Below are 9827 nucleotides of genomic sequence, written 5' to 3'. Positions count from 1 at the left end.
AAAAGAGGAAAGTCTACATAGATTGAAAGATCAACAAGGAAACTGAAGTTTTTGAAAATATATAGAAATAGAAGGAGGGAAAAAAAAACTCAGTGAGCCAGGGAAAATGCACAGAAGAAAACAACTGTCACTGATATGCCTGACCAGAGAGAATGAAGGACATCACAGGTGGAGGATATAGAGGGAGAAATACATGTCTGATCATCTGTAAAGAGAAAAGCTACACAATCATAACAGAAATGTTCAAGAGTTGGGGATATGATAAAAAACACCAACCCTAAGAATCCATGAGACAGATGAAGGAGCTATGATACATGCATAGAAAGTCTACACAGTGAAACTGGAACAAAGATGTTTCCAAATTTAGAGTGAGAAAAGAACCTTCAAGCAAAAGAATCATCAAAAAAAAAAAAAAAAGATGTGATCACAGAACCTATTCATGCCACATTATAGTCAAGATGTTAAAAACAAAACAAGAAAATACTAGGTGAACAATAGTAACCATTATCTCATAGCAATCCTAAAAGCCAGGAAAACATGGACTGTGATTCCTAAAGGCAGAATGTTTGGAAAAGACCAGAGAAGGCCGTTTGGAGAAGGACATAGTGCTCTACTTTTAATTTTTAAAACTTATTGAGTTGTAACATTCCAACTGAAAGTAACTGTAGTTACTTAGTTACTTAAAAGACTATGAAAGAAAATCTAGTATAGTTATTAGTTATTTGGATTAACCCCCAACTATGTGGAGAAAGAAAGAATAGTTCTACTAATTTAAAAGAAGAATGGGAACTGTGGACACAGCTTAGTTGGCAGAGGGCTTGACTGGAATGCATGAAGCCCCTGGTTTGGTCTTCAAAACAGTGTAAACTGAACACAAGGATGCACATCTGCCATCCGAGATCTCTGGAAGCAGGAGGATCAGAAGTTCAAAGTCATTGTCAGTTATAGTATTTGGTGGCAGCCTGAAGTACATAAGATGCCAAGTTAAAATAAATAAATACATTGAGCTTTATTTTGTATTTTGTGTAACTCACACATTGATTGTATATTTCAGTAAAATTTTCTAATCTTTTATAAAACTTTCTATTTTCTTTTTTTTGCCTCTTTCTGCATCTAAGGTTATTTTAAAATTTGAGAATAAGTATATCACTTACCAAAAATTTGCCAGGTTAAAACTCTGGTAATAGTTATAAAACCAGAGATGATAGAAATGATAGTGATTTGAACAGAAGAAAAATGAAAGATTGTTAAGAAAATTTTAATAGTGTGAGTAGAGCCAAAAATCAACAGAAATTGCACAATATGCTGTAGATATACATGAAAATCCCATTTTTGCGACTTCTAATATGTCAATCCCTTTAACCCATAGTTTCCTCATTTATTAAACAAGAATGATAATGATATGCCTCTTTTTGACTATTTAAGTACATACACAATGGCTGGCACACACAGCCACTTCCAGAATATCAGCTGTTGATGAGTCTTAGAATAAGAACTAGGAAAACGTTTGCTGCTTAGGCAACTAGCACATAGGCACCTGGTAACTACTTTTTTTCTGTGTATAACACTGATGAAATGGGATTACACTTACTTAGAATAAAAGAATCCTACAGACCCATGAATTTATTCATTCAGTAAGTAATTCTTAAGTGTGAACCAAGCTACAGATACTGTTCTGAGAGCTGAGTCACAGACACTGACACTGGCTCAACTCACATGAATGGAAGGGGCAAAAGCAAGATAGCTAACAGATACAATCTGCTGAGCCAGAAAATTAGTCAAGCAGAGAATGCAAGGGGCTAGAATCTGGGGCAAAATCCAGCACAAGGATTTTAGGAAGGTTGTGGCAAAGCTCCCTGAAAGCCTGGCCACTGAATGAGAGACTACTGTTTGTAGGCTACTGCAATGATTATGACTTTTCCTACATGAAAGTAGGAGTCAGATAACTTGGAAGAGAAGAATAGGAGTTAGACCTATAGTTTAAAAATGGCACAGTACACCCCATGTTCAAGAGTATGTAAGTGTATGTGACAATGGAAAGGAAGGAGTTAGAAGTTTTTTTTTACCATGGCCTATATGGGGAATAATGATAAAACTGTTCCCAAAAGATTTAGTGGAGAATATCAGTTGCTGCGATGAAACACCATGAACAAAAGCAACTTGGAGAGGAAATGGTTTATTTTGCTTAGACCTCCACATCATAGCTCATTATCAGAGGAAGTCAGGGCAGGAACTCAAGCAAGGTAAGAACTGGAGCAGGAGTGTTGCTTACTGGCTTGTACATCATGGCTTACTCAGCCTGCTTTCTTATAGCTATCAGGGGTATTCCCACCCACAGTGAGCTGAATTTTCCCACACTAATAAATGCTAATTAAGAAAACTCCCTACAGGCCTGCCTAACCCCACCCCCATCTTATGGAGGCATTTCTCGATTGAAGTTCCTTCCTCTCAGATGACTATCTGGTGTCAAGTTGACATAAACTATCCAGCACAGATTCTACATGAATTTCAAATACTGGGTTAAATGGTTTGGGTATGCAATGAAAAAGATAAACAGATGAATTTAATACCTAAGCATAGAGAATATGAAAGAACAAGAAGGAATGTAAGAGAATAAATTAGTTTTGAATTATCAGGGACTTTCAATAGCCAGACATTCCCCTTATTGGATATTACATATATTCATGATAAATATTTAAGCCTGTATATCTTGTAGGCAAAGAGAAAAAAAAGCAAAGAAAAGCTCAGTGATCTGAAAGCATACACTGATTGAGAGTAATTTAAAATGGTCTAAACTTTCAGACTTAAGAAGAGAAAGAGATAAAGCTAGAGAGAGAGGTAAAGGTTTAATCACACAGGTCTTTATGTAACATGCTATAAAATTTGACACTTGTCTTTTAAGGACTAGGGAGGTCAGGAAAGATTTTTGTAGCAAGGCATCCTTTAATACAATAATCTTCCAGGATCTCTCTCATGAACTCCATCTACTTGGTTAAAACTGCATCCATCCACAGATAATTTTGAGGTCTCTGTTAAACTGGAGGCTGTGATAAAGCCACCTTACCTCATGGCATCAGAAACTGCTTATCATTTCAACCAGCACCAGGAGGAATGCATAGATCTTACTCTTTGATTCATCCTATTTTGTACCAAACTGCCTTTTCTAACCAATGAATCTTATTAGAATAGAGTGAACCGAGTCTTGGGTTATATTCTAGATCTAGGTTGAAGCTTCAGTGAGCTTTTTTCTATACGATCTATAGGGTGGTACACATTCTTAAACATAAAGGCTTACAAGAATGTGCTGAGGTGAGTTAGTAACTCTAGGATCTGGATGGTCACAGGTCACAGAAAGCTACCTTGCTTTCTGTTTAGCCAGTACACTTCACATCACAGTGGTTTTGTATTTTCCAGAACAAAGGATTAAAAATGAGACTCTGAAACAAACTCTTGACTTTCACAGTTCAGTAGTGCAGGCTTGCCTTGTGGGAGGCAAGCACTGCCTGCCACCTAAATAGCTATTATTTTTCTGCATGCAGCCTAGACAGGGTAATTCCTAATAGCCTTCATTTATTTTATGGTGAATGTCAATCTGTTAAAATGATTGGCTCCTTTCTGAACAGCAAAGGTGCTAACAGCTTTACAGAAACCAATGCTGACAATGCTTCCAGAAACAGTCCTAAATACCTAGACTTTTCTTCTAAGTATCCTAACAGCATTCTCCATCCTCATCCTCACTCTGATGCATTCTGTATAAGGCAACGTTTACATGCAATTTGGGTTGGAGTTATAACTTAGGATCCAAGAAATATCATGTCTAGACCTTGTGCAACTTAAGAGTCCTCATATATACATATTCATTTATTTATAAAAATTTATTGAACTATATTATAATAGTGGGCTACATGTTGGTTTTCCCCCATATTAAGGTCCTGGTACATAATGTAATATTAGTTTTAAGAATTTTTAGGTCCCAAAGTTGAGTCCTGACCCACATTTACATCACAGGTAAAAAGTTTGGCCTGTGTCTGTCAGAAGGTCTTGCCTTCTGACTCTCTGAACCTGAGCTTGGAAAGCCAGCATCATGCACTCATGGACCCAGGGGAAAACTTCCTTGGATGAAGGTAATTTGCCAAGATTTCACTCTCAGTATGAGAAGAATTTCCCTTTAAAACTCATTTCAGGGTAGGGTTGGAGGTAGGAGGTTCCAAGAACACTTACAGCACCCTCTAGATGACTAGGCACATAGCACCTGGTATTTGGTGCAGGTCTAGAAGTCTCAGGGCCTGCCCCCAGTACATGGCAGGGCAAAGGGGAAGTTAAACCTTGGCAGATGGCTCTCTCCACTTGGACTAAGATTGAGGTGAAGATCAGGTATCTGCCTTGAAAACCATCCTAATCAATTGTCAGTCTGTCAGAGCCACCAAGCCATTAAGAGGCTGGGAACTAGAACTTCTGTAGATAAAGGATGCAACTTAGAGACTTCTTGTGATCTAAGGCCCAATCCAAAGTGGTGAACTTTTGCCTTCCAACTTCATGCATTCTAAAAAACCAACAGCAAAACCCAAAAACAAACAAAAAAACAAATAACAGCCACCTCACTGAGTCTATTTAGTGTTGTCTCTGTGACCCTGGGACTAACTACTGCACCATGTGGAGATTTTCAGGGAAGGCATCCCTGAAAAAAATGAACTCTCCCTTCCCCAGCAACCATTTTTCCCAATAGTTCCTCAACTAGGGGGTGGAACTTCATAAGCCCAACCCCTGTCCAAGCTGGGCTTCTAGTTGGTTTGATCTGTACAAGTCTGATACATATTACAGCTGCTGTGAATCCATGTGTCATTATGTTGTAATATCTAAAAAACACTTTTCTGCTATAGACATCTACCCCCTGTGTCATTTTCCAGGGGAATACCATAGTTTTATGGAGAGAGAGTGATATAAAAGTCCCATTTAGTTTCTTCTGAAAGAAATGAACCAAAGAGCTTCTGGTGGTGTTCCAGTGACTTCTTGCTGCTTCTAAGGACACAGGATGATGGTCAGAGTCTCCCACATTCTGAATTAAACTGCTGTAACTGATTCCTGAATGGTGTTTGCAAGTGGATAAAGCTACTGCTGCTGAATACTGAACTGAAGATATCCTGACAACACAGACTGGATTTGCCCCCAAAGAACTATTTCTATAGAGGTCCCCATCCCTCCTTGCCCTATTAACCTTTCCTTTCCACTACCTTCGCTGGGTGGTGGGCTAGAAGGGACGATAAGGCATTTAAGTACACTTGGTAAAGTAGGGTTTGGAAAATATAAGCCTACACAACTAGGTTTTCCCCCTTATTGATCTTTTGCTCATATATTATGGTTCCCTAGTTTAATTTTATGGGTTTTCTGTGTATGCAAATGCATGTGTTTCAGCATTAAATAAATAAATAAATAAATAAATAAATGAATAAATAAATATCCCATTTAGAGCTGATCATCCATGGTCTCTTATTCTCTGCATGTTGTCTAGTTTTGGGATTCTGTATAAATAACCAGCTATTGTAAAAACAAACTTCTCTGATGACGGTGGAGAGGTACAATAATCTAGATAAGAAGGTCGAGGGGCAGTTTAATACTATGTTCATTTAGCAGAATAATAGAACTACATTATGGTCCTCTTAGTCTATATAAATCTTCATGTTGACTTGAAACTAAATCTTGCCAAATGTACAAAGAAACACCCAAAGGGTAAATTTAAAAATATGACGTGTCCACAAAAGAACAGGGACAAAATGAAAACTTGATGTTTAACAAACCCACATCAACAGAAATGAAGTGGAGAGTTATTGATCTTTGTGTTATATACAAATGGAGTCTGTCATTTCATTGATTACAGATAACGTTGTACTTAAAAGAACAACTTTAGCAACCAAAGAAAGTGTACTTAGATTTTGAGAGTGTACATATCGCAAGAATTGAATAAAAAACAGTAAATTGGGGATCCAGAGAAATATGCATAAATATAACTGGCTCAAATAAACCCATATATATCTGCATCAAAAAAAATAGAAGATTTAGTGTAATTGAGCCACAGGCTCATACAGAGTACCAGCATTCTGCCATTGGTTCTCTGATTCTCATGAAAGCAGAACGTCTCAGGAACAAATAGACTTGATGTTCATAATGAGCAACACTAAAAAAATATTCAGCCCAGAGAGGACACAGACTTGCAATGATCCACATACAATTCACCCAGATCTACTGTGCACAACTAATTGGAAAAGCATTCATTTGATCCATCCCTTGAAGAATCCCACAGAACACTGGCCAGGACTAAATGGATGAATATGCACAGAGAATCATCACATGTAGAAGATTTTTACATTAATGGATCTTTTCCATGGGGTTGCTGTGAGGATTCAAGCATGTGGAATTGCTGCTTACAACTTGAATATTTAACTAAAGAGAAAGGACTTGCCTAGAAACATTTCCTTTCTGTCTCTGGTCTTAATTTTCTTCTATACCCACACTTTGATGTATTTCACCTTAGAGGCAGAAGAATAAGGAGTACTTCAAATATTCACTTAGTGAACAGAAAATAAGGCAAAGGGATCCACAATAACTTTCCCCAGGGCTGTTAATGACCCTTGACCCTACTGTGTCTCAATACTCCCCTCTGTGATTTGTAATCTTAAAATATGTAGTAGATATTTAGGTTAAATTTTGAAGTACCCAGTTCTTCTCAGTGGAAATGCAAATTTATGGAGCCACTCTTCCTGTTCCAATTCCTCTAATCTGGGGAAAGTGATTCAGAAATATATTTTTATTTTTTTTTCTGACAGGTTCATTCTTGTCTGAAATGTGTTGATATCACATCCACTCCCTGTAGCATTCTCTTATTCCCTTATCCACTATCATCCACAGCTTCTTCTTCACAGCTAGCCCCATCCTACTCCTATGACTTCGGCTGTATATGTGCAGGATTGGTGCAGATAACCACAGACTCAGTATGCTCATGACTGCAACAGCCTGTTGTACCTAGAAAACAGTGTTTCTACCTCCTCACCATCATCTGGCTCTAGTATGATTCTGTCCCTTTATCTTCAATAGTCTTTGATCCTTGGGTGGGGATGGATCTATGCATATTTGCATTTTAGGCAAAATTTATTTCCTCATATTATACAATTTATTTTTACTCAAAATACTGGATTGCATTTAAATATTTTAAAATTATTTTTTCCAAAGAAATATCAAAATGACACCATTCTATTTATTAATTAGGAAATAAGTCAAATGTTTTCACAAAGTAAAAGTGATGTTAAGTCAATGAAATGTTAAAAATAAACAATGTTAGAAATGCTTATTGTCTTAACTTGAAGAATGAAGGACAGGCTGGTTTTTTATCTAAGAAGGCACTTAAAGTCTATGTAATTTCCTGCTTCACGATCACTTGTTTACAGAAGGACTACACAGAGCTAGGGATTTTGCTGGATTATTTGTTGAATGAACGAGTGGATGGATATTATGTTTCAGAGGCAATTCTTGAGTATTCAGTGGTTATGACCACTATCATTATAGAGCGGCAGAACTACAGAGAGACCAAGTGATTTTATAAATGCACATTGTACATAAATATTCAAATGTGAGAATGAGAAGGTAAAGTGAAGATAATGTAAATTAACACTTAATTTTATTTTTGTGAAAGTGGTAACAGGAGAGCTGGAAGTTGGTATGAGATAGCCCACCCTCAGTTGTATATTTAATCAGTAGCTAATCAAAACCTAGTGCCTAGGAACTTCCTTTTCCTTAATAAAATATGATATTTACTTCAGCCAGAACTCTGTAAAGCAATATTGAAATACTGCTAAAATAATTGCAAAATATTTATAAACATTCCCCAAGTCATTGTTTATTTGGCTAAGTTTTCCTATAGGGAAAAGAAATTCCATAGGGAAGATGGTTTCTTGATTATATACATGGATTCATTTGTCACAATTAAAATTATTATTTTATTGTATGAAATACATTCCAAAACCTTTTACTACTTATCCATATTTCCCTTCATATAGTTTGATGAAAGTGCTAGTTTAAGTTTTGGATTAGGCATTGTATTCTTTACACAATAAACATTTGACATTGAATATTATTTATAATATTATTGAATATTATAATTTATATTAGATCTTATTTTCCTGTTTTATTTCTACATCTCCTTAATGCTGACCTCTAAATGAAGTATCCATATCTTAACAAGAATATTCATCACAGGCTATGAGATACAACTTGAATAATACTCTCAGTTTGGGCTATTTGCAAATGTTATTGACTCCAGATCAGCTTTATATTGTCATCCAGATAAATAGGATTAAAAATATGTATCTCATGGTAGCCATGGTAGTGATCAACTTTAATCCAGGCAATCTGGAGGCAGAGGCAGATAGTCCACTCTTAGTTGAAGGACAGCTGATGTACATTGTGAGTTACAAGCCAGCCAAGCCTATATCACAAGCCTATATCATAAGACTGTTGTCTAAAATAGAAAAAAGAAAAAAAATGTCTTCTTTCTTTAATGTTTCTTTCTAGTATTAAAATACTCACTGAAAAAGTTTAGCATCATTAGTATATAGAGATGGCACTGTATTAGCAATGGTGTCCACAAGTTCATGATCATTTTCACCATTCTCTCCAGTTTAAGAATACAAAGGGGTTCTAGGTAAAACCTAAAAATTCTCTTTTTTTCCTTTAAAATAGAATTAAAATGAAATGTATTACAAGAGCTGTTATCCCTGTTTACTAGATTTGAACAAGAATTCTTAGCTCTACAAGGCAAGTCTGTCATGACACTCGACAACCTGACACTTAAAAGAAAGATAAGCTAATTAATTATTATTATTTAATAAATGCTAGGTGGTTTGTTGATAAGATTGCAAAATGTGGAGACAATGCAACAGTCAGTTATTGATTTCCTTACTGAATATTCAATGTAGTTAAATTTGGTTTAATTTAGTTTAATCTTTTTAAAGGGTTAGTATGCAAATGTACAGAACAGACCTTGAAATGTAACATGTTGATCAGAGTGAAGAAAGGTAATTTTTTTATGTTTTGTTTTTTCAAGACAGAGTTCCATTTTATAGTCCTAAATGACCAGAAGCTCTCTGTATAGATCAGGTTGGCCTCTAATTCAGTTATCTATCTACCCATGCTGAGATTAAAAGGTGGGTGTCAGAAAGTGACCTCAATTTAAAATCCATGACATGAATTCAGAAACTTTTAAGCACTAAGGAAAGAAGACAGTATCTATTCTTATACCCCTGTCTACCTGACTAATAGGGCTACATACAGCATCATGCCCATTTTCCTAAGGTATGATGTGATAACCAGGCTCAGGAAGGCACAAAACAGTTAGTGCATCCCAGAAAAATTATGGCAAAAAATATAAATGTTTACTTGTGCATGCTAGTGCAAAATACTACAAATTTCTCATGTACACATGTAGGGCATTCCTAATCACAAGGTGGACTAGACTTGTCCACTAAACACTGTCACGTGTGAATGCCACATTTAATGTGAACAGAAAAGTGCATAAGTAGAAACATATTGATATTGACTGCCTTATATTATTAAGTTCATGAATGATAATGTTCCCAATAAACCAATATTAGAATAAAATCTTATGCACACTAATAATCCTGCTGCCAGAATTATTTAATATGCTTTTATGCAAAGACCAGTGTTGCTCATTCAGGTTCTGTCGACACAGCAGATTGTAATAACTTCAGTAGTTTTGTGAACAGCTACTGGGTTGGTGATAAGTAGGGTAGGTCAGTTCATCATGCCTTATCTCTAAT

General features: G+C 36.1%; 1 protein-coding gene across 3 annotated transcripts in view; it reads right to left on the bottom strand.

Annotated features, from left to right (window-relative positions):
• Positions 1-9827, bottom strand: part of Nell1 (neural EGFL like 1) — an 839869-nt gene that overhangs the window by 158940 nt on the left and 671102 nt on the right. The gene's annotated exons all lie outside the window — the stretch shown is intronic.

Source organism: Mastomys coucha, unplaced genomic scaffold (genome assembly GCF_008632895.1).
Source record: "Mastomys coucha isolate ucsf_1 unplaced genomic scaffold, UCSF_Mcou_1 pScaffold21, whole genome shotgun sequence".
In the NCBI taxonomy this organism is placed as follows: domain Eukaryota; kingdom Metazoa; phylum Chordata; class Mammalia; order Rodentia; family Muridae; genus Mastomys; species Mastomys coucha.
Note: the sequence above shows the minus strand (reverse complement) of the source record. Positions and strands in the feature narration are given on the sequence as shown.